This window comes from Aythya ferina (assembly GCF_964211825.1).
Source record: "Aythya ferina genome assembly, chromosome: 3".
NCBI classification, from domain to species: Eukaryota; Metazoa; Chordata; class Aves; order Anseriformes; family Anatidae; genus Aythya; species Aythya ferina.
In genome coordinates this window covers 115,782,278-115,804,044 of record NC_140298.1, presented here as the reverse complement: position 1 = coordinate 115,804,044, position 21,767 = coordinate 115,782,278, and the positions used below count along the sequence as shown (strand labels likewise).

Genomic DNA, 21,767 nt, shown 5'->3' with positions numbered 1-21,767 from the left:
TATATATATATATATATATATATATATTCTGTATGTACCCTAATAATATCAGATGGATTTATTTGCAGCAAAATAAATTACCAGATATATATAAACAGCTTGCTTGGATACTAAACAGATTAGTCCTTCATGCCATTTAAAGGAAGAAAACTACTTTGCAACAGGAAAATTATTTTTATATCTCCTATCTCACCTAGTGTATTTCCCTTCCATTCTACTGATAATTTCAACATACTTTTTATGAAGAGCAATTCCAGACCCTATTATTTTTCCAAGCTCTGACATTCACATAGGAAATGAAAAACTGCTCTAACCTTCCTTCCTGCTCATAAAGTCCTGGAAGAGGTGGATAAGACCACAGAATCTTTTGACTTAGGGTACAATTTTTTCTGCATTTGCATAAATCCCCCAGGCAGGCAGGAAGAAACAATATTTCAAACCCAATCCCAAATATTTCATTTGGAGCAGTTATCTCATAATTACAGAGCTGCTGCCAATTAGCAAAAAGAGAAACCTGTAGAATAATTTTGTGCTGTTAGACATGGAGGAAGGGATGGGGCTGATGGGCTTTAACATGTATTGGAGGTAAATACATAGTCCTGAACTAAAACTGGCAGTCCCACAGAGTGACCAATGATTTCTTTGCCTGGAGGGTACACATACCCTATACACATTGATAGAAACACCTTTTTCTCTTGAAGACATTTTCTGTTGTGGGACAACCATTGCTGTCACGGTGATTTAATAGAACAAAGCAGTATTATGGGCAATCTGAGGCAAAGATTTTATTCTCCCACCAAAAATGCACGGAAAATTTAGAGATAATATAATTTTCTTTGGCAGAATTGAGGGATTAGTGCCCACACACAGAACTTCCCTGGAAGTCTGACAGCTGTGGACAAAAAAAAAAATCTTTCCTTCAGCATCACCTGAAATATATCAGTAACAGTCACGCCCAATGTCATGTGGGTTCAGAATATGGTTACATGAAATTATGTTTGGGCCATATGTAATTCCTGCTGAAAAACTTCCTCTTTAAACATCTCATACTCCCTATTACCCCACCAACACATCAAACTTTGTGATTTAAAGTGATTTAATGTAATTTGATACCTTTTTATTGAAGGTTCCTTTCCTATTTATTTGTTGGTCTGTGCACATGTTACTTAGGTTAGTAAACTCATGAAAATATGGGCTGCAAGTGTTTTATAGATGAGGCCATGGTAAGAAGAGGTTAGAACAGGAGCAAAAACTGAAAAACTCTTCCATCTTCATGTTATATTTAACACTTATGAACTAGACATGCCCTGTGATTTTTGCTAAATAAAGAATCTCTACAGATTTTTTTTTCAAGTAAAACAGTGAATGTGTTTTTCCTAACATTAACATCAAAACCTTGTGTCTGGATATGAGATCAATGTTCCCCTTGAAGAAGTGATTATCATCCTTTTGGCTGAATAAGAGTGTAAAGTATCATCTTACCTGTTAGAAAAGGTCCATTCATCGCTCCTAAATCTTGGAGGTGAGGAAGGCACCTCTCAAAGCATGACTATGTCTACAGCAGTTTACAAGTGAACTTGCGATAAGTATGGAATTTTTCTTATCTTCTGACTTTTGAAAATGTTTCCAGTGCAGACTCATTACAGACCACTTACGTGTTTCCATACTATGTGTATGCAAGCAGATGGGCTCTAGTTTTGTGTGGAAACTAGACATCAGAAGGATGGGAAAATCACAGAATCATAGAATAGCCGAGGTTGGAAAAGACCTCAGAAGATTATCTAGGCCAAGCAGGGTCACCTAGAGCACATTGTGCAAAATGGCTTCCAGGTGGGTTTTGAATATCTACAGAGAAGGAGACTCCACAACCTCTCTGGGCAGCCTGTCCCAGTGCTCTGTCACCCTCACAGTAAAGTGCCCCCTCATATTCAGCTGGAACCTCCTGTGCTTCAGTTTGTGCCCATTGCCTTTCGTCTTGTTGCAGGGCACAACTGAAAAGAGAAAATCTCCATCCAATCAACACCCTCCTCTCAGATATTTATATACATTAATGAGGTCAACAAAATGTAACCTATGTGTCCCCTCAAGGTCAACCTGAAGGAACATAATTTTTCATCTGCTATTGTATGAGATTCCTAATGGAGAAGAAGTACCATGTCACTACTGCTTGACAGTCCTAGACAGACAGTACTTGAAATGAGCTGGATTTCCAGATATTATTGGATAAGAGATGTAGAAACTCTGTATTTTCCTGGAAGTACACAATAGATAACTAAGTAGGTCTGTTCATGCAGTAAGCAATGTGTTGAGGATGCTGAAGATCACATTCAGAACAAATCTGATGACTGCAATTATGCTGAAGTAGAAAGGACAAAAGATTATTGATTATTATTGACAGGTACACTCTTTGCTGGGTTAAAGCTGTCTGGACAGCCAGACCCAGAAAACAGTGGTTAATGGAGTGAAATCCAGCTGGCAACAGGTCACCAGGGGCCAGTGTTGGGAGCCATCTTCTTTAATATCTTTATTGATGATTTGAATGAGGTAATTGAGTGCACCCTCATTAAGTTTGCAGACAACACCAAGTTGTGAGGAAGTGTCAATCTGACAGAGGGTAGGAAGACCATGCAGAGGGACCTGGACATGTTGGATAGATGGGCAGAGGCCAATGGAATGAGGTTCAACATAGCTAAGTGCCGGGTCCTGCAATTTGGCCACAACTACCTCATGCATGGCTACACGGTTTGGGGGAGAGTGGCTGGAAAGGTGTACAGAGGAAAAGGATCTGGAGGTGTTGGTTGATGCTCGCCTGGACATGAGACAGCAGTGTGCCCAGGTGGCCAATATGGCCAAAGGCATCTTGGCTTGTATCAGGAACAGTGTAGCTAACAGGACCAGAGAGGTGATTGCTCCCCTGTGATCTGCTCCGGTGAGGCTGCACCTCGAGTGCTGTGCTCAGCTCTGGGCTCCTTGAAAGAAATCCTATAATCCACTGATTATGACCCATCCAAAATTATATGAGTTGGGTTTTCCTTTAGGAAAATTTAAGGAAAGTGCCTTGTTGCATTCAGAGGGTAGGAATGTGAATCTATTACTTTACAATGGACAGCACTGATTATGGGCAGACCCTGTTCTCACTGAAATCAATTAGAATTTTGCTACTGATTAAAATGGAAGTTGAATCAGACTTCATAACTACTTTTCTGAGTACTTTAATAGGCATTCCTGTGTTTTTATAATGTCTGCATTTAAATAGCTTATTCTTTTAACAACATCCTTTCTACTTAATTCATGTTACAAATAAACAGAAATTATTGAGCTGATGCCTAAAAATGAAAAATAAATAATAATAATGCAAATACTTGCTACAGCAACAACTAAAAACAAGGATTCACCTCTGGCCTGCCTTTGCTAAGAATAAATTAGATCCAGTAATTTTTATTACATTCACTATAAAATAGACCACACACTCATTTCTTTGAGAAATGTTTAATCGTGGCTTTAAACACATGTGCATGGTTCCTAAATCCTGCAGCACCATAGGATGTACAGAGGGTATCTACTGAAGAAGCTCATCCCTTTCCCCCTGATCTATTCAAGGGAATATAATTATTGGCTTATAATATTTATTACAGAGAGGAGGTTATTGGCTTATAATAATTATTACAGAGAGGAGATGCCTCCAATAATGGAGGCATTGTTTACCACAGGCATGACACCAGAAGGTGTGATATTGTCTGCTTTTGCATTAAAGTCACCCAAATGAAGAATAATCAGCCTCATATGGATATGACTAGATAGTGGCACATCAGCCAATATGTGCCAAGTAAGTGTGGCCTGACAGCTCCAAGCTGTCTGCTGTAGAGAATGAATTTATAAGTCCTTATGTTAGAAATACCATTTGAATTTCCTATTTTTTTTCCTAACTGCGGTGGTTTTACTCAGGTGGGCAGCCGAGCTCCACCACAACCGCTCTCTCACTCCCCCTCTCCTCAAAGAGGAAGGGGGAGAAAATACAACACAGAGAACTCGAGGTTTGAGATAAGAAAGGTTTAATTAAAGGGAAAGGGAATGGGAGGAAAAAAACAGAGACAAAAGAAGCAATCAGTCCGCGCGGAAGCACAGAGAGAGGAAAAATTATTCTCTACTTCCCATCAGCGAGCGGTGTTCGGCCACGTCCTGGGAAGCAGGGTCTCAAACGTGTAGTGGTTGTTCAGGAGGAACAGCCCCCTCCCCCACGAGAGCCCCCCCTTTTATTGCTGAGTGTGACATCAGGTGTTATGGAATATCCCTTTGGTTGGTTTAGGTCAGCTGCCCCAGCAATGTCCCCTCCCCATCACTTGCCCACCCCCAGCCTGCTGGCTCTTGGGGGCTTGGAGGAGTCCTGATGCTGTACCAGCACTATGCAGCAATAGACACAACACTGGAGTGATATCAGTGCTGTTCCAGCTACGAGTGCAGAGTACAGCACTGTGTGGGCTGCTGCAGGGAAAAGTTGACTCCAGCTCAGACAGACCCAACACACTAACATCTAGAAAGGATCACCATATTGGACACAACCTGGCATACTTTTCTTTTTTTGTTTGTTTGTTTTTTGTTTGTTTGTTTGTTTGTTTTTGTGAAGATTTCCAGTTGGAATTCATTAGCTTTGTAAGTCCCTTCCAACTGAACTATACTATTCTATTCTATTCTATTCTATTCTATTCTATTCTATTCTATTCTATTCTATTCTATTCTATTCCCTATCTTTTCCACCTCTCCAAGCAAAATGACAGTTGACTTCATGCCATCCTACATTCTTTTAAGTAGTTTATGAAAATAGGGAAAAAAGTGGAGGGGGGGGGGGGAAGGATCAATAAAAATTAAGAGATTCAGAATAAAGTAATATAGTTAACAAATAAAAGAAAGATTAGTATTTTACTAGGACAACATGATTTATTTATTTTTTCACATTCCATTTCAAATTGATAGAAAGAATAGAGGAATCAAAAAAGAAAGGCCAAGAAGTCCTTACAGCTCACCTTACTACTATTTTTCCTGAGATCTGGAGCACACTCAGCTTCTCCCTTGTGCACTGCATCATATTGTTTGGTTACCCAGCAGAGAAATTTGTTAGTTAATATTGGAAAGAAAGCCAAGTATATGATATTCTGCATAAACATTAAATGCTCTTGTTATCTAGAGAAAACTGTTATTCCACCACTCTTATAAAAAAGGAGCTTGTCATGGCTGTTGTTGGGGGCATAGAGGTATGAGCCCGAGTGGTCAGATTGTGTAGGTGCTTAGGAACTCTGCCAAAATAGGGTCTTTAAATGCCATGCATGTTTCCAAACCATGGGTTATAGGTAACCTGTGGAAAACTTGTCCATGTTTCAGCCTGCAGGTTAACCAGGGAGGTTTGAGGGAAGGAGGTACATGTACTTGTTTCTGCTGTGGCTGCCAAAAGCTTCTGCTGTAGTTTACACCTCCAGAGACCATGCGCAAAGAAACACTTCACAAATTTTCAGTTGATGAGTGCATCAGGAAGGCCTCTTTCTGTCTCACTGCCACCATTCACACCCAGGGTTACGGTCTCTAATAACCTTTCACATGGCCTGAGAAAGGCCTGGCCAGTTCCTCTATTTTCCCCATAATAAGAAAGAGCAGAAGAAACTTTGCAGTTTATTGACACAATAATCTCATTAAAGCTTCACCATGGCTTCCAGAAGTTTTAATAAACCAGCTGGTTAATCACAATAATATCCCTCCCCCCTTCACTTTATGGAAAGATCCTGCAGTCAGGAAATATAAAACTCTCAACACGTTGACCACAGCGAGGATTACAGCCTCATGCAGTGACACTTTCCAACTGTAGATCTTGTGTGCTGCACAAACCTCAAACAACCTCATAAACAAGTTTGAAGCAGACCTAACGCCAGGCTTGCCAAGGAGAACATCAAGAGTGATTCTGTTAATGAGGTCTGGCTGGAGCTGAAACACCTCTCTTAAGTGTGTTATTTTTAATCAAGTCATTTCCAGCAGGAACCTTTATAGAAGTGTGCAGTGATTCATTCCTTAAAATTTACACTTGAAGGGCCCAGTCTTGGGCCACTGATGTCACTGGAAGCTTTAGCAGTGACAGATGGGTGTTGAATCAGACACCAGGGGTTTGATATTCATTGACTTAACACACACAGATCACACTATAATCAGTGTCCTCAGACTCTCATACCACAGAGAAAGGTTGGGAGTGTAATCCAAGAGCTCACTTCTACAACTAATAAGAAAGTTAATAAAAGATCAGCAAACAACATTTGCATTGCATCAAAACTGTCATGAGCTGAGCTAACATGCCACCTGCATGAGGCTCACAAGTGGGTGCCCCTGAGCTGCTGTTACTAGAAAATATGTGCTGTTACTATCAAAGCCTACAAGTGAAAGCAGAGTAACACCAATCAGCTGAGACAGTGTCAAAGCAAGGTGGATGTGGTGAGCATATGTGACTCTAATGATAATGCAAAAGTTCAGCTGATGTTTTACTCAATAGGCCACAAAACCACAATTCTCCTTGGTCAAACCAAAGGTATCACTCTCATGTGTTACAAACTAAATTCACTTATGCAAAGAAACAGGACAAAGAAGAAGGAAAGTCTACAGTAGCAGTGACATTGCTGGGGAAGCACAGTTCTTTGTGTCTCAAAGTTCTCAACATAAAATAAGTAGCAATGGTCACCTTTACCTGTGCCTAATTTAGCAGCTCTATCAGATGTGGACTTGTAGTTCAATAACAATAAGGAGATCAGTAAAAGTAAAAGAAAACTCATGCTGTCTCCTATGAGTTCTCTGGGTCCCCATGAAGCGAATTAAGAAACAAAGACAGTGATGTTGGTCATACAGTTTATCTACTCACGTTAAGGTGGCAAAAAAACAGCCCCTGGTAAAAGCTCGCTCTATCTATGCAGAGGGAGCCTCTGCAACTTATTCAGGTTCCTACCTTTTAAATAAGCTAATGAAATTAACCTCAGTCCCTCAGTAAAACACCAGGATGTGGGTCCTTATCCCAATTTATTTATATAAAAATGAGGAATAAGACAGCTGTTTCAGGAGAATGGCTGAACTGAGAAAAGACTCTGCTTTTTCCTTTCTCCCATTCCATGTCTCTACTCACTGGGTCACATTGTTTCTCTCACATTTTTCTACTCCTGCAAATGTACTATTTCTGGATAATGGTTCCCAAGTAGTTATTTAATTAAAGCCCCCATGTAGCCAATTTTATTCCAGAATTCTGGAATAGCTATTCTGGTAAATTCTGAAGTGTCAAGAAGCCCTAAGGCATGTGAAGAGAAGTGTGTGCCTGTCTCAATGAGAAACAGTAAAAAAGGAAGGTAAAAATAATAGGAAACTTGCGTACATTGGCAAATGACAATGAGAATGTTGCTGGTAGCATCATTTTCAATCATTCTGGCACACAAACAACTAGAGCTGAGCCACTAGTTTGGAAGAAAAAAGAAGAATTGAATTAATTCAACTTTTTTTGAGATTCACACAGGGTCTTCGAGGTTATGATTTATTCATTATTCAAAGCCACATTCCAAATTATTTCTTTGAGGCATCTTGGTCTCAAGTCTACGGGCTGTTTGTTGTGTATGTTTGATATATCAAAACAAAGCTGGGCTAATTAGTTTTGTTTAAACACGTAGTTTATGATGTGTTAGTCCTTTGCCTTGATTGGATTAATTTAGTTCAGAAACACATGCTACATGTGAAAAAGGTATTTGGAAATACCTCTGCCACAAACATCCTCCAAAAGTCATTTGAAATGCCTTGTTTGTAAAAACTTTTCTGCAGTAAACTTACAGACTAAACTATACATAAAAAAATAATACACTGGAAACAGGAACATAGAAATATATATATACATACATATATATATGTATATAGCATAGTATTTTATTTGAGCAAGTAGTCAATGTTTTGTAGACTAGCCCAGCACTGTTCACTACTGGGTTGGTTAATTACATCCACTAATTTTGTAGTCTTTGTTCCTGGTACTGAGCACTTATTCATGCATGTTCAGCTACATTAAAGTCAATGAGATTGCTTGTGACTTTCAGCAAGCTAGTGGAAGGGCTGTACCAGCTCATGCTTCAATGTAGAAAACCCAGACTGCATTTTGATTATACCCACACCTCTTACATCCCTGACCCACAAAACATGGCTGAGAGTCTGTCTCGTGTGGTCCTGCTGGTGCCATCCTGGCTCCTGAGAGTCTTCCAGCATGCACCTGCTCCATTGCAGACACACTCAGATACACCCACCTTCAGCTTCAATCATACCCTCTTCCCTCCACTAACATGTACTCACTCAGACACTTTCACATTTGGTTACATATCCAACTCCTGGCACTCACATTCAGTTATGTTCGGAGTGCTACACCCACACTTAATTACAATCACACCCTCACACTCCCCATTCAGTTATACCACCAATGTTGCCCTCATACCCCCACACTCAATTATAATTACATGCGATTAAACATGCAATTCTGCACCTATGGTATAATCCTTCTCTGGCATTCGCATCCACTTATGCTCAAGAGCCTTCACTGGGATACACGTCTGCTCGTCACATTCATGCATGCATGGAAACACCAGATTTCTTCTCCTGTCCTGACAGCAGAACCTTATTTATTTATTTATTTATTTTACAGCAACAGAAAGAGAACCACTTTTTACCAAGGGAAAAAAAAAAAAAAAAACATGCTGCTGTTCTTAAAGACTACTACCTTCCCACAAAATAGCCTTGAGTCCTCACTATTTTATACCTCCTGAAGAAAGTACCCTACAGTCGTTATTGTTAGTCCTAGCAGGACTAACCTAGCAGGAATGAAAACCAAGTGGAAACATTATGAGAGCAAATTACTGGTGTTTCCTAACACATGACCAACCACTCAATGTTGCAGCAACTGACAGTCCAAATCAGATGTGTGTCTGCAATCCCATAACATAACACATATGTATAGTCTCTTCTGCATAACTACATGGCCATCTTTTGCAATTTGCTAGTAGAGATGTCCAGGTGAAATCTTTTTTCTCCTAAAGTCAGCAAGGAAGTTGTTTCAGCAATGATGAACCTGGCCATGTGTTTTCCCTGATAATGAGAACACCCACTTCAAATATGTATGAAGCCCACACAAATGCTAACAAGAAGTCTGGGCTGTTTTCACTAGATACACTCGATTCCAGTAATACTAACCATACTCATGAATATTAATGAAAGAACGGGGAAAAAAAAAAAAAAAGAAAAAAAAAAAAAAAGATAGGAAAAAGATTCCATATAGACAAATTAGAGGAATAAACAGAGCAAGCATCAATCATTTGTACCAGTTCATGTGCACACACATATACAGACAACTTATTATTTTTCCCATTATTTAAAACCCACAGTCAGTCTGAACCAGACTTAAGAGGAAACTGGTAATCTGAAGTGATTTCTAAAGCAGGTTTTCATTTAGAAAGATAAGACAAAACTCTGACTGAGAAGCCAAATTTCCAATCCTGTATTCCTAACAGAGACTTGAACCTGTTTTTTTGTTGTTGTTTTTTTTTTTTGTTTTTGTTTTTGTTTTATTTTTTAATGAAGACTTAAAAATCCAATGAAATTCACACCACTTCTTCTAGAAGCAACACCAGGGGAAAAGAAAAAGAAAAAAGAAAACTAAAAAACACACTGCAGGATGAGACAGAGTCTATGGATAAGTGCCTGCTGCCACAATAGGATACACATGGCCTGTTCAAAGATGCCTTTGCAGGGAGCCAGGCCACAAATAAAAAAAAAAAAGACATGTTGTGTGGGGTTGAATTGGCCACTTTTTTATTAAATAAACAATTGATCCAAATCAAGTAACTCTAAATCGTTTAGGAGTTCTTTGTTGATCCTGACTAGAACTAATATGTGCAGATAACCTACACTTGGTCTTATAATTATCATTCCCTGCATGGCTACCACCCATCAGAAATCCCGCTTCTGTGTATCTCAGGAGGCAGGGGAGAAGATGAGAGGGATGATAGGAAGGGACACAAACTGGAGGGACAATCTTTTTTCTCCAGCCAAGCATCTGGAGTGCAGATCCAAATGGCAGAGGAGGAGACCAGTCTCAGCGTTATGGGGCTGGCTCCCCCAGTCTGTGACTCCCACAGCGTGTTGTGCCCAGCCTCGGATGCAGAGAAGGCTAAAATACCATGGCTGCTTGTACCATCATGTCTGGTAGAGTTGAGATTAAGGTTAAGTTATTTTGCTCCACAGTTCTTGCAGAACTTATGAAAGGCAGAGCTCTTTTTTTTTTTTTTTTTTTTTTTTTTTTTCAGGACACTGTTGTAGCCACCTTAGAGAATACTTTTTTTTTTTTTTTTCTTAAAGACATACAAAAAGTCATTACTCCATAGGACAGTCCTATGTGTCCTGACAGTAATAGAATTTTGGAAAATACAGGGTGTTGCTAATGTAACTAAAATAACACCTATGAATTGCTGCTGTATGGAAGGGAAGGGTTCAGGCCAAAAAAGCAAATGTCTGGGTTCACTAGAATGAAAGGCATGATAATAATAAAGATTACTATTAAATTATGTACATCCAACATGAAATATTTTTTGAATGGTGTCACTGTCTTGGGGGTGTATTCTGCTTTTCAGCTGGTGATCAGTCAGTGCCTAAAGATGAAGGTGGTGTCAAAATATGAAAAATTATTTCAAAGGAATGGTTTCCTGGAGACTTGATCCTTAAGGACTAGTCCCAGCCCTGAGGGTCCCGCAGATCTCAGCAGTGTTCCCGAGGCACCGTTGGCATCCTAGTGCTCTGTTAACCTTCTCTTGTGAGATTTATTGTGGGTTTACACACAAAATGATCCAGACACGATGCCTGTAGTAGGCTTATTTCCTATGGAGTAAAGAAAGGGAGAAAAAGCAAACAGCACAAGTTGTGTCATTTTTAAAACCAAAATGACAATCGGGATAGAGCAGAGAGAAACTTTGCAAGAAAAGTTTCCGATTAAGAGTTCGGGTTTGCACCTCTCAAAAGGCTGGTGGGAAAAGAGTAACAACAACAGCAATAAACACAGTAGCAACAAAAAATGTGGGATCCCAATGCCTGTGCCCACAGTGAGAATAAAAAATGCAAAGCCTGGGCCACCTCGCCTTTAATTTCCTAACTGCTGTTTTGTAAGGCTGTGTCATGCTTCTCAGTTCAAACACGCTTTGGCTCTTTATTATTCATGGGCCTTTTTCTCAGTCAGTGGTGTTGAATAATAAAACAGCCCAGGATCAAATGGGCCAATTCTCCACGCCTGACACCAACTGCTACTGTTCGCTGGGCTCTGCCAAGCGTTGCCTCTGATAATGAGTGGGATTTGGTTAAACAGTAAATTAATGAATAATGAAATATCCAGGTTGATCAGTTAGAGAGCACGCTTGCTTTGCCCCCGGCCAAACGCTCGGGGCAGAAATTACTCTCAAACGGCACTTGCCTGTGTGCTGAGCTGGATAACTATTTTACAGCCTATTGCTTGGCAGGATGTTGTGAAGCGGGGAGCTTGGGGAGGGAAAGCTCTTTCTCACCCCTCTAGAAAGGGACAAGGGGAAAAGGGGCTGGCTGGTGGCTGGATGTGCTCCCTCCCATGCTTTTCTCCCCTCTCCCAATTTCTGCAAGGGGTTAGAGCTGGGGATATCCCAACTTTGCAGCCCCTGACAAGCGTGGCCATCCCTCCTGGCAGGGAGAATTTTCAGATTGCAGAAGGAGCCTCCCGGAGCCGGTCAGGTGTTTTTGGCGAATAAAAGAGGCTGCAAACGACACGGGTTGTGGCAGCTGCATAGGAACAGGGAGAGAAGGAGAAAGCAGGCAGAAAGGAGGAAATAGCCCTGTCGCCTTCGTTCTCTGCACGGGGAGAGATAAGTAGCTGTAAAATATGTCCCGCAGGTCAGTAACACGAGTACGTATATGTACACACACTAGACGATATCTACAGCCAGAGGGAGAAAAGAAAAGCCCTTTCTGACTTTCACAGCTATCCTCCAGGATTGCACAACGCCCCAGCCCTGTGTGTTTTTTGGGCTGCGGGTATTTCTACATTTGGGCGAGCAAACCGCTAATTATCACCTTTCATCCAGAAGAGAAATTCCGTGTAACTAACTCCCTCCCTCCTTTTTTTTTTTTTTTTTTTTTTTTTTTTGATAGTTCTCCTTTCCAAACAAACCCCAGCCTCCCTAGCCAAGGCCAGAGCAGGGAGGGGGCAAGGAAAAAAATTGGAATAAAGAAAAAAAAAAATCTGTTTCAAAATGTGAGCTTACAGGTCGGAGCTTACAGGTCTCCCACAACGAAAGTTCCTTTCTCTCATTTCATGTCACTCCTAAGTTAAAGTTTAAAGAAACTTTTGAAGCGTAAGGAAGAAGGAGGTCCCTACTACGCCTCGGCCATCGCCCCCGTCCTCCCCCGGCAGCTGCAGGGCTCAGGGAAAGCCCCCAGGCTCCGGCTGCAACGGCAAGGTCCCAGGAAAGTAAAACTGGAGGGGTTTAAGCGACAGTCAGAGCCTTGCCCAGCCTTCCTCTCTCGTCCGTCTTCTCGGGGTTTTGCGGGTGTAAGGCTGAGAGGAGGCGGCGGGGGGGCTGGCGTCTGGCCGGGGTAGGTTAAAGCCGGGCTTTACTTTCCCAGGCGAACAAAACCATCTCCCACACTCACTGCCGAGCATTAACGTTTAGATCCAGAACTTTTCGTTTTGACATATTTCGCCTCTTTCCTTCCTGCTCTGATCTGAAATAGGTTTTAAAATTCGTCCTCTTTCCTCGAAAAGCATTGATCCGAAAAGGCTTTCCGTCCTCAGTACGTTTTTTTTCCCACTACCCCCCTCCCCATTGTTACCAGTTATTGTAGGCTGATTTTCCGTACAGAGCTGCAAACGGGCTACCCATTTCCCAACCCAAAATAGGATCTACTCTGAACTGCAATAAAGCAGCGTTAGTGTAAAGGAAAGCGGGGTTTGCTCTTGTCCCGACCGCTGATCTGGGGGCAGAACAGAGCTGGAGGGGCAAATAAAGGCAGCTCTCGGTTAACTCTGTGAGAGTTTTGCAGGAAAGAAGACTTCCAGGTGATGCTCTATGCACCAAGAGCGAGATCAGTTAGTCTTAGAGCTGATTTCAGGAGACAAAAGATTTTTTTTTATTTTATTTTATTTTTTTTTGTATTTTAAAGGATTTCTACAAGGGAGCGAAATGTCCGTACCCATCTCATTCACCCTGGCGTTTAAGGGAGTCAAACTAAGTATATAATTGCAGCTGTACCCACTGTTCTTTATTTGTCTCACTAATTTATCACCTGGAAAGAACCAAACGTTTCTGTTTTAAATGAGATGTTCTTCTCCACCTGTCCTCTCATGGTCTAGAAGAAGGAGGCTCGTCCGCGCACACTGCTGTGGATTTAATAGCAGAAACAACCCCAGGCACAGCACCTCCCCACTCTGCGAAGCAGGAGGTCACACTGCACACCCGGGGTACCGCTTCAAAACACCTTGCCAAGGGTTGAATCTTACCGTTTTCTTTATTTATTTATTGTCTTTGGGGCTCGGGGAATTATTTATTTGCCCCACCCGGGGGCAAAGCTGGAGTTGGGAGGTAAAAGGATTATTGCCTCTGAATATTCGGGTGAGAAATGCACACTCACACACACTTCTAATTTTCCTGTTGTTTGGGGGAAGCTCCGAAGTAATTGCTGTGATTTCATAATTGCGTGAGAGTCTGTTTTTTCCATCTTTCTGTTAAGGAGAACATACAGACACTCTTAACTCGCAGTTCCCCAGAGGTTTCCTTTTCTCGGGGATTTTGCAGAAGGACGACTTGCTGCAAGGGAAAGTCGAGCAGCCCTTGCTCCACTGCCCCGGGGCACAGGATCAGGCCCACGGCCCTTCTGGGATGCCCCAGAGTCAGAGGAATGTGCGGAAAGCAGAGCCCTGGGCTGAGTGGGGGGGAGCGCGGGGAGGACCGGACCTTTGCATTCCCGAAATCTATTCCAATGTTTTAATTCCGAAGACAAAACCAAGGAGCATTTTTTTTTCCTATTAACTTATAACAGTGCGTAGTAGTGGGAGAAAGAGCTTGATTCTGCACGGGGCTGCGCAGCTACGCGCATTTTAGGGACACTCCATATAACACAATATCCCAGTACAGCTGAGCACACACATCCAGCTACAGGGAAAAAAATCTGTGTGGATGACTGTTTACGGGAGAGACAGAGAAAACAAAAGAATTCAGGGAATATATTGGTACTGGGGATTATTTAAGACATTTGACTAGTTCCATCATAGGGACACCAGATGTTATTTATGAGGTCTCATATAAATGTGGGCCATACCATGCAGGTGGGGAGGGGGAAAGGAGAAAACCAAAAGGAAGAAAGAAAAAGAGTTCAGCCCAAAGGGATGGAAGACAAAAATGATGTTTATGACTATATAAATCAAGGTGAAGTTTTGTAATGGAAACTAGAAGTACCTTGAGTTTAAAACAGAGACTGGGGCAAGGCAGAAGGGACAGAGAAAAGGTCCCCGCCGGTCACGACTGGGAAAGCAGATTATAACATCAGACTGGTGGGGAGGGGGAAATTTGATGAGATAGGTTACTGCTGCTATTCATTTATTTTTAACCTTAGCCGAGGGAGAAGCTCGAAAAGGGGAAAGACCGGGATGAGTAGAAAGATAGATAAATAGATTAGATGGATGGATGGATGGATAGATAGATAGATAGATAGATAGATAGATAGATAGATAGATAGATAGATAGAATCTGATCTTGATTTGTTGGAGACCTTTAGGATAATGAAGTGGAGCACAGACCAGCAGGCATATTTCTTTTTTCCTGACCCCCTGTTCAGCCCAACTGGTGGGCGAGTTCCCCCCGCCCTCCCCCTAGACAGCGCTGGCTGTGAGCTGGGGGGAGAGGGAGGAGCAGGCGGCCCCGAGGGAGGCAAGGCACAGCGGCACCCGGAGCCCTACCTGTATTTACTACAAATATAGACGTATGTTCATTGGCTTTGCCATCTCAAGATTGCCCCTGGGAGGTTAAGAAACTGGGGTGAGCCCTTCTTCGCATCTTCGGGTCGCCCTTTAAAGGGAGCCTCCATTTCTACCAGCGGGTGCTTCTGCTGAGTTATAAAAGAGCTTTCCTCGCTCTTTTTTTTTTTTTTTTTCTCCACATAACTGTTGCACAGTTCTTGGACAGCAGAGAAACTTCCTGAGCCGCCCCTCTCGCCCCCCAAACACCCCTCCCAGACTCCTCTGGGAACTTCGCGAGCTGTTTTGAAAGGTTTCATGCAAAACATATGCTCTACTAAAAATAATATCATCGGCGCGATTAAAACAAAAGAAAACAAAACAACGCATAAAAGCATGCAGCCTTGCTTTTGGAAACCAGCTCCGATGTCGCTGCTCTTCCCAGCCCTCCCTGCCCGCGGGCATCCTTCACCCGACACCTGCCCGCAGCTGGGTCAGCCTTGAAGGGGGCTGGGGGATCCCCGATCCTCGCCCTGCAAAACTCTGGTAGGAAGAAGGAAAAGGGGGAGTGGGATTCCTTTTTTTTTTTTTTTTTTTTTTTCTCTTTTTCTCACTGTTCCCCCCACCTCTTTTTACCCCTTACTCGGACCCCGGTAATCCCCTGCTCCCACCCACTCCCTCCATCCCGGGCCCCGCAAACTTGCTCCGGGCGCTTTTGCCATCACACCACGGACAGAAAGTAGGTCACGGCTGAGTCCAAGCCTGGCTGAAGCCGAGGCAAGCGAGCCTCGGAAGCTTCCCCATAAAACAGACTTTGGGGTCGTGGTTTGCAAGGCGTTTTTTATTATTATGCTGAGGAGGATTTATTATGGACACCTTGGGCGATCAGCTGAGGCGGCTCCTGTAGTCCAAGCTGGAAGGAGAGGGAGAAGGGAGGTAGTTTGGGAGATGGAGGTGGGGATGGATTTATTTTTTGCTATCCCCCTACCCCTTCTCCGAGAGAAATATTAAGTTTCAAAAACCGATCCGCTGCCTGCTATAGCTCCCGCATTTCTCTGTCCTCCCTCTTCACTACCGCTCCCTCCCAAAACCACCAGACAAACCTGAACCCAGACAACTCTTCGGAGCGGGTATTTAACTAAAATAGTTCATCGCAGTAAATGCGATGCTTTAAACCGGCTTCCAGCCGCAGGGCTCCCTGTCTGTCTGAGCACACGTGTGTGTTTTTTTCGCAGGGTGACCGTGCCGAGGGATAAACTGACAGTCCTTTCCAGCTCCGAAATGCGGGGGGGAGGAGGGGAAGGGAGGAGAGGGTGGAAAAGAATACTTCTTTCTATGACAGCAGCGAAGAAATAAAAATAAATCCTGATGTGTCTGCCCCCCGCCTTTCTCTTCACCCAACCGCAGGGTAAATCCCGAGTCACTCCGGAGTGTCTCCGGGTTAGCCCTGGGGATTTGGATCTCCCCGGAGCTGTTCTTCATCAGTGCCGATTACAAACCCAAATAAAGCCGATTTGGGAAAGGAAGGGGGAGGAGGGATGTTTTGTTTTTTAATATTTCCTTTTGATAATTAGTTGTTGCAACTGTAGACCTAAAGATAGAAAATAATGCCGCGTTGTGAATACGAACATCACTTCCGATCTGTATATAAGAGTATATATATACATATATACACGCTCACAGTCACATATACATAAGTGAAACGTACAACAACAGTTACACAGCAATGGAACCGCGGAAATTAAATAATAAGTAAAAAAAAAAAAAAAAAAGTTTCCTGATATCAAAGACTTGTAATGATATATAACGTTTTGATTTAATGGCTAATACTTTGAAAATGAAAATAATTTCATTTTTCTTTCATATCTCCTAATTCAGCTAGTAAAGGCAAAATGAAACGAAGGATCACGTTAACATGACATGAGGTTTATTATAGGTCTGCTTAGAATGAAGAGGTAAGGATGGTAAAAATATGGACACTTTGAGTCAGATAGAAATAAAATACCAACATTTCTGAGAAGCAATATTTATTGTCTTTTTTTTTTCTTTTTTTTTTTTTTTTTATGTAGAGACATGTCCTGAATTTCCCCAAAACCTATGTTGGGAAAATGAAGACTTCTTGGAGTTATAAGTAAATCCGTCTGCAGAATCGAAGCAGCACCAACATTCAAAAAAACTGAAGAGGAAAATACAACAAAACACAACAATCTCTTTTTTTTATTCTTATTCTTATTATTTATGTAAATCAGGTCATCACTGGACAAGAAACCAATTTCTACCCATTACCATAACAGCTTGTCTATAAAGAACAGAAAAGATTCAGATAGGATACTATCTAGTCAGGCGTTTTTTTTGTCGGTTTTCTTTTTTCTTTTTTTTTTTTTCTTTTTTTCTTTTTGTTTTTAAATTCCCCCACCCATTCACAGAGGTATAGATTCACAGATAAATAACCCAAAAACTACTTGCTCGCCATATTTACACATTCCCGTTAAATTAAGCATAAATAAATATATACAAACTCAATACTGAATGCCTCTCCGCATTTCTTCTCAGGAAGAGTCGATAAACTGACATTTCTCACTGCATGGTCAGATTTTTCAAGAAGAGGAGGTGAAAGGGATCATTTGGGGCATAGAAAGGAACAGTGTTTATATGACTTTTTTTTTTCTTTCATCTTTCCAGTTTCTCAACTGCTTTTTCAGAGCTTTGCATTAGTTTGATTTTTCTCTCCTTATTTCTCTCTGGCACACAATGTTTTGTCTCTCTCGAAATGTTCAGGCGTTTGCCAATGTGTTTGGGGATATTTCCTTTTACTTTTTTTTTCCTTTTTCCTTTGTATAAGAAAATATACTATTTGTAAAAAGCGTACGGTCTTTCACACGGGGAAGCCGGAGGGGTAGGGGCTCTTGGCCGGATCGATCTGGAAAGGCTTACGGCAGCTGAACAGAGCACCAATTTCTCCGAGAAACGTATTAAAACACAAGCCGAATAGGTCTGCGTGTTAAACCGGTCGGAAGGAGATGAGCAGGGGAAGGGAATAGGCCCTGGGGCAGAGCTAACGGTCTTAAAAACCATCCTCCCCCCACCCAGCCCCAAATGGAAATTGGGGGATTTGGGGGGAGGTTGGTCCGGGGACCGGGATGCAGAGGGACCTGAAACAGCTTCTCACAGAGAATTTCTATTAGGTGGGACAAGATGCGACCCGATTTTAGAGAAATCGCTGGATTGGAAAAGGTTTCCCATAGAATGGGTTTCTTGTTTCCTTCACACCTTGTGTGAATAACTACCAGGAAAAAATAATAATAATAATAATAATAATAAAATAAGTCGAGGAGACTACGAAAACAAAGACATTTCCAACGGAAAATAGAATTGATATTAAAAAAAAAAAAAAAAAAAAAGACTAAGAATGAAATAAAATTTACAGCTACCCACCTGTTTGGTTTGAAAACAAACTTTTCACAGTCTCTCCTCAAACTTTTCTCTTGAGTTAAAAAGCAAAGCTGCCGTGTTAATCCTCCTGTTTATTGATTTATGATCCCGAGGAAACCAAATCTTTTAATAACTCAATTTTCAGATAAACGTCTGAGCTGCCCCGCCAACACAAGTAGTCAGGCTGGGAAAGTACAGGGGAGCAGGAAAATGTTTTCCGGCGGGAGGCTGGAATTAGACTCGGGGGGAGACCTCCATCCTCAGCACCCACAGACACCAAGCACTGGATGAGTCCCTCTGGGACCAGCACTGGGCTATGAGGAAGAGCAGAGGTGGATGGCTACGCTCCTACACCATGCTTTTCCCTCTTTGTTTTTAAAGCAGGAGCCTCAAGACTTTGTCTCCAGACCTTAAGGAGCATAAAACAAAACCAGAAAAAGGTGGGGGGAAGGTAGCCCCTCTGAAATCAATGGGGATTTTACATTTGCCTTTCTTTCGTCTGAGCAAAGTACAGACTGGCATTTACAGTCTATCTCTTCCAGGTAGGAGGCACAAGATGCAGATCCAAAGTCACCAGGAGTCAACTGAAACCCTCCCTTTGACGTTACCAAGGTTTAGATCCTGCTACAGGAGACCAAACCTGCACCTAGGGGACATTTAATCAGTAGCAGGATTGGGCCCTCACACATGTGCAGATCTTTCCCTGAGAAGTAGTTCCCTCTTCCCATTAAATCACAATTGTGGTGTGATGCTCTAAGTTGTCTTCCCCATTTAAAAGGAAGGAGCATCCCTAGCACCCCTCCCAAAAAAAGGAAGGGCCATCCTCAGCATCCCCCTGGACCTTCATCTGGAAGCTCATGGGTGACAGGGACAGGTCCCCCATGTCCTTGTGCATGCAGCTGGGGAGATGGAAGACTGAGCTCTGACTTGGGGTCTCCCCAGTGCCCAGGAGCACCTCCAGGCTGGGGATATTGGAGGGCTTGAACCCACAGGCTCCTCACCAAGGCAAAGTGGTGTTCAACACTTTGAGATGGGTTTCAGTAAGTAGTTTCCATAGGTAGAGTAAGGAGATATATTTTCAGGTGATGCCATTCATTCCTCCCCATACACACACGTGTCCTCTTTCCCTTCCTCATACATCCCCCTGCTGGGGTTTGCCCTGTGCTGGAACCCAGTGTCTCCTTCCCCAGAGGGTTGATGAAATGGAGATGGAGGGGAGTGATTGTCAAGGGGCAGGCTTTGGAGGGCCAGAGGCTGCTGCTCTTCAATTTGGGAGGCCCCAGCATGGATCCTGGTGGGGAATCAATGTGGATTGTTGTGTTACATAGATCTCACCTCCACCAGGGAAATCCCCAGGGACCTGCTGATTGCCAAACCCACTGCTGGCTGCCAGGGACCTGCCTAAAGCTGACCAGAGACCAGGGCTGAAGGCACCCTCCATCTCATCCCAGCAATCCCTAGACAAAGCCACCTGCCTCAGTTTCCCCTTGATGAGCACTCTGCCCCAGCAGGACCAAATTTACATGGATGAGGAGCATCTCCAGCAGAGTGGGTGCTCCCCAGGGCTGATCAAGACAGGACAGTTCCTGGGCTTCTCTTGCCACATGTCCAACCCACACGCAGGGGACAAGGCCTGAGACCTCCACTTGCTGCCATCCCCTAGGAAGCTAAGGACATTATGGGTGGGAATCATGAGGTTCATTTGCTTTGCTTTAAAAATATTTTGTTGGAGGTTGAAGAGAATATTGCTAAATGATTTCTCTCCCACCCACCCACTCTGGAAGGTATTTAGGAATGAAGCCAAGGCTAAGGTTTCTCTCTCCCCCCTTAGAAGTACAGGTGTGCCTGCCTGGGTCGGTGGCACTAGGTGCTGCAGAATTAACAGGGGTCCTGGGGGAGGACTGGCCCCACTGGAGTTTTGCCAGCTAGTCCAGAAGAGACAGGATTTACGCTCCCCTCCTCTCCCCCCAAACACAGAAACTGTTCTGACATGAGCAAAAAGATATGTTAGTGAACAAATCCTGCCCCACTGAGAAATACATGCAATTACCCAATACTGCAGAATCCAAACAGAAATTCACATCCTTACACTTTAGCATTATTTTTACCATATAAGACAGAGAGAGAGATGAAAAGAGAAAAAAAAAAAAATCAGACTTCCCCTCCACCCCTCCCAAATCATAAGCATAAGACATCCTGTCACACACCAAACCACTGAGAAAAACATCGAAGTTAAGAAGTTTTCCCCCTACCACACCAACTCATTCCAAAGCAAGAGTCACAAGACATTTTTGAAAAGCTTTCTAAGAGAAACAGATTTCCTCAGACTGAGATGAGAAACCAGGATGTTCCCTGGCAAACCCTCCCCACTCCCGTCACGAGGAGCCAGCTCACATGGCAGCCCTTTCCTCCCTGGTTACAAACCCCGTGTGCCAAGCAAGTGCGGTAACATTCAACACAGCTCTTATTTTCTTTGCAATATTACACCTCGATTTCAACTTATAGTTTTTATCTCCTTCAAATTATTCCCTTTGAGCTTCTTTAAAGAAGTGCACCTACAGAATTCTGAAACAACTGGCTTTGATTTGAAAAAAAGAAAAAAAAAGTATCAGAATATCAGAATTGTGGATTTTTTTTCTCTGTACCTGATATATTGTGTAGGGATCTCTAGTCCTCTTTGAAGAAGCTCATAAGCCAAGCGGGCAAAGCTTTAGGAAACAGAAGAAAATAAAATAGTGCATACTCCTGAGAAAGAATTACATACTCATATCACTCATTTTTTTTGTTGTTGTTCTTAACAGTTCTTTAAAAATGGGGGGAAAATATCTCTCGCACACACTACTCAAGGAAATTAAGGACTGAAACATTGGCATAGTTAGGAATATAAAACTCTCTAGAGGAAAAGAGGAAATCTCAGAAAATTAAGATATTAGACAGCACTGACATTGTACCAGACCTTACTTTCAAATTTTGCAACCCATTATAGACAAGGCATTTTACCATCGAAGGCAAGTACTAAATTACAAAGGTATGTTTACATGCATGGATATGTGAGGCAATACACACATATTAAATATATATATATGTATACATCCATATATATACATATATATATGAACATATACAGTATACACGCACGCCCCTATCAGGTTATGTGTGTGCATAAGTATATGCACACACATACGCACACATGCGCACATACACACCTGTAAACGTTGGTAACCTAAACATAGTCTGTCTAGACCAGGAAAAAAAAAGATAAAGTTCTTAAAAATTTGAATTAACTAATTTAATTGAACTACCATGACTTGAAGCATCCCATATTATG

General features: G+C 42.4%; 1 long non-coding RNA gene across 1 annotated transcript; it reads left to right on the top strand.

Annotated features, from left to right (window-relative positions):
- The first annotated feature begins 13,418 nt into the window (after positions 1-13,418).
- Positions 13,419-18,312, top strand: LOC311433924. The gene is made up of 3 exons (XR_014691056.1): positions 13,419-13,516; positions 16,886-16,962; positions 17,077-18,312. It is a non-coding gene; the product is annotated as an uncharacterized lncRNA (long non-coding RNA).
- The last annotated feature ends 3,455 nt before the right edge of the window (positions 18,313-21,767 follow it).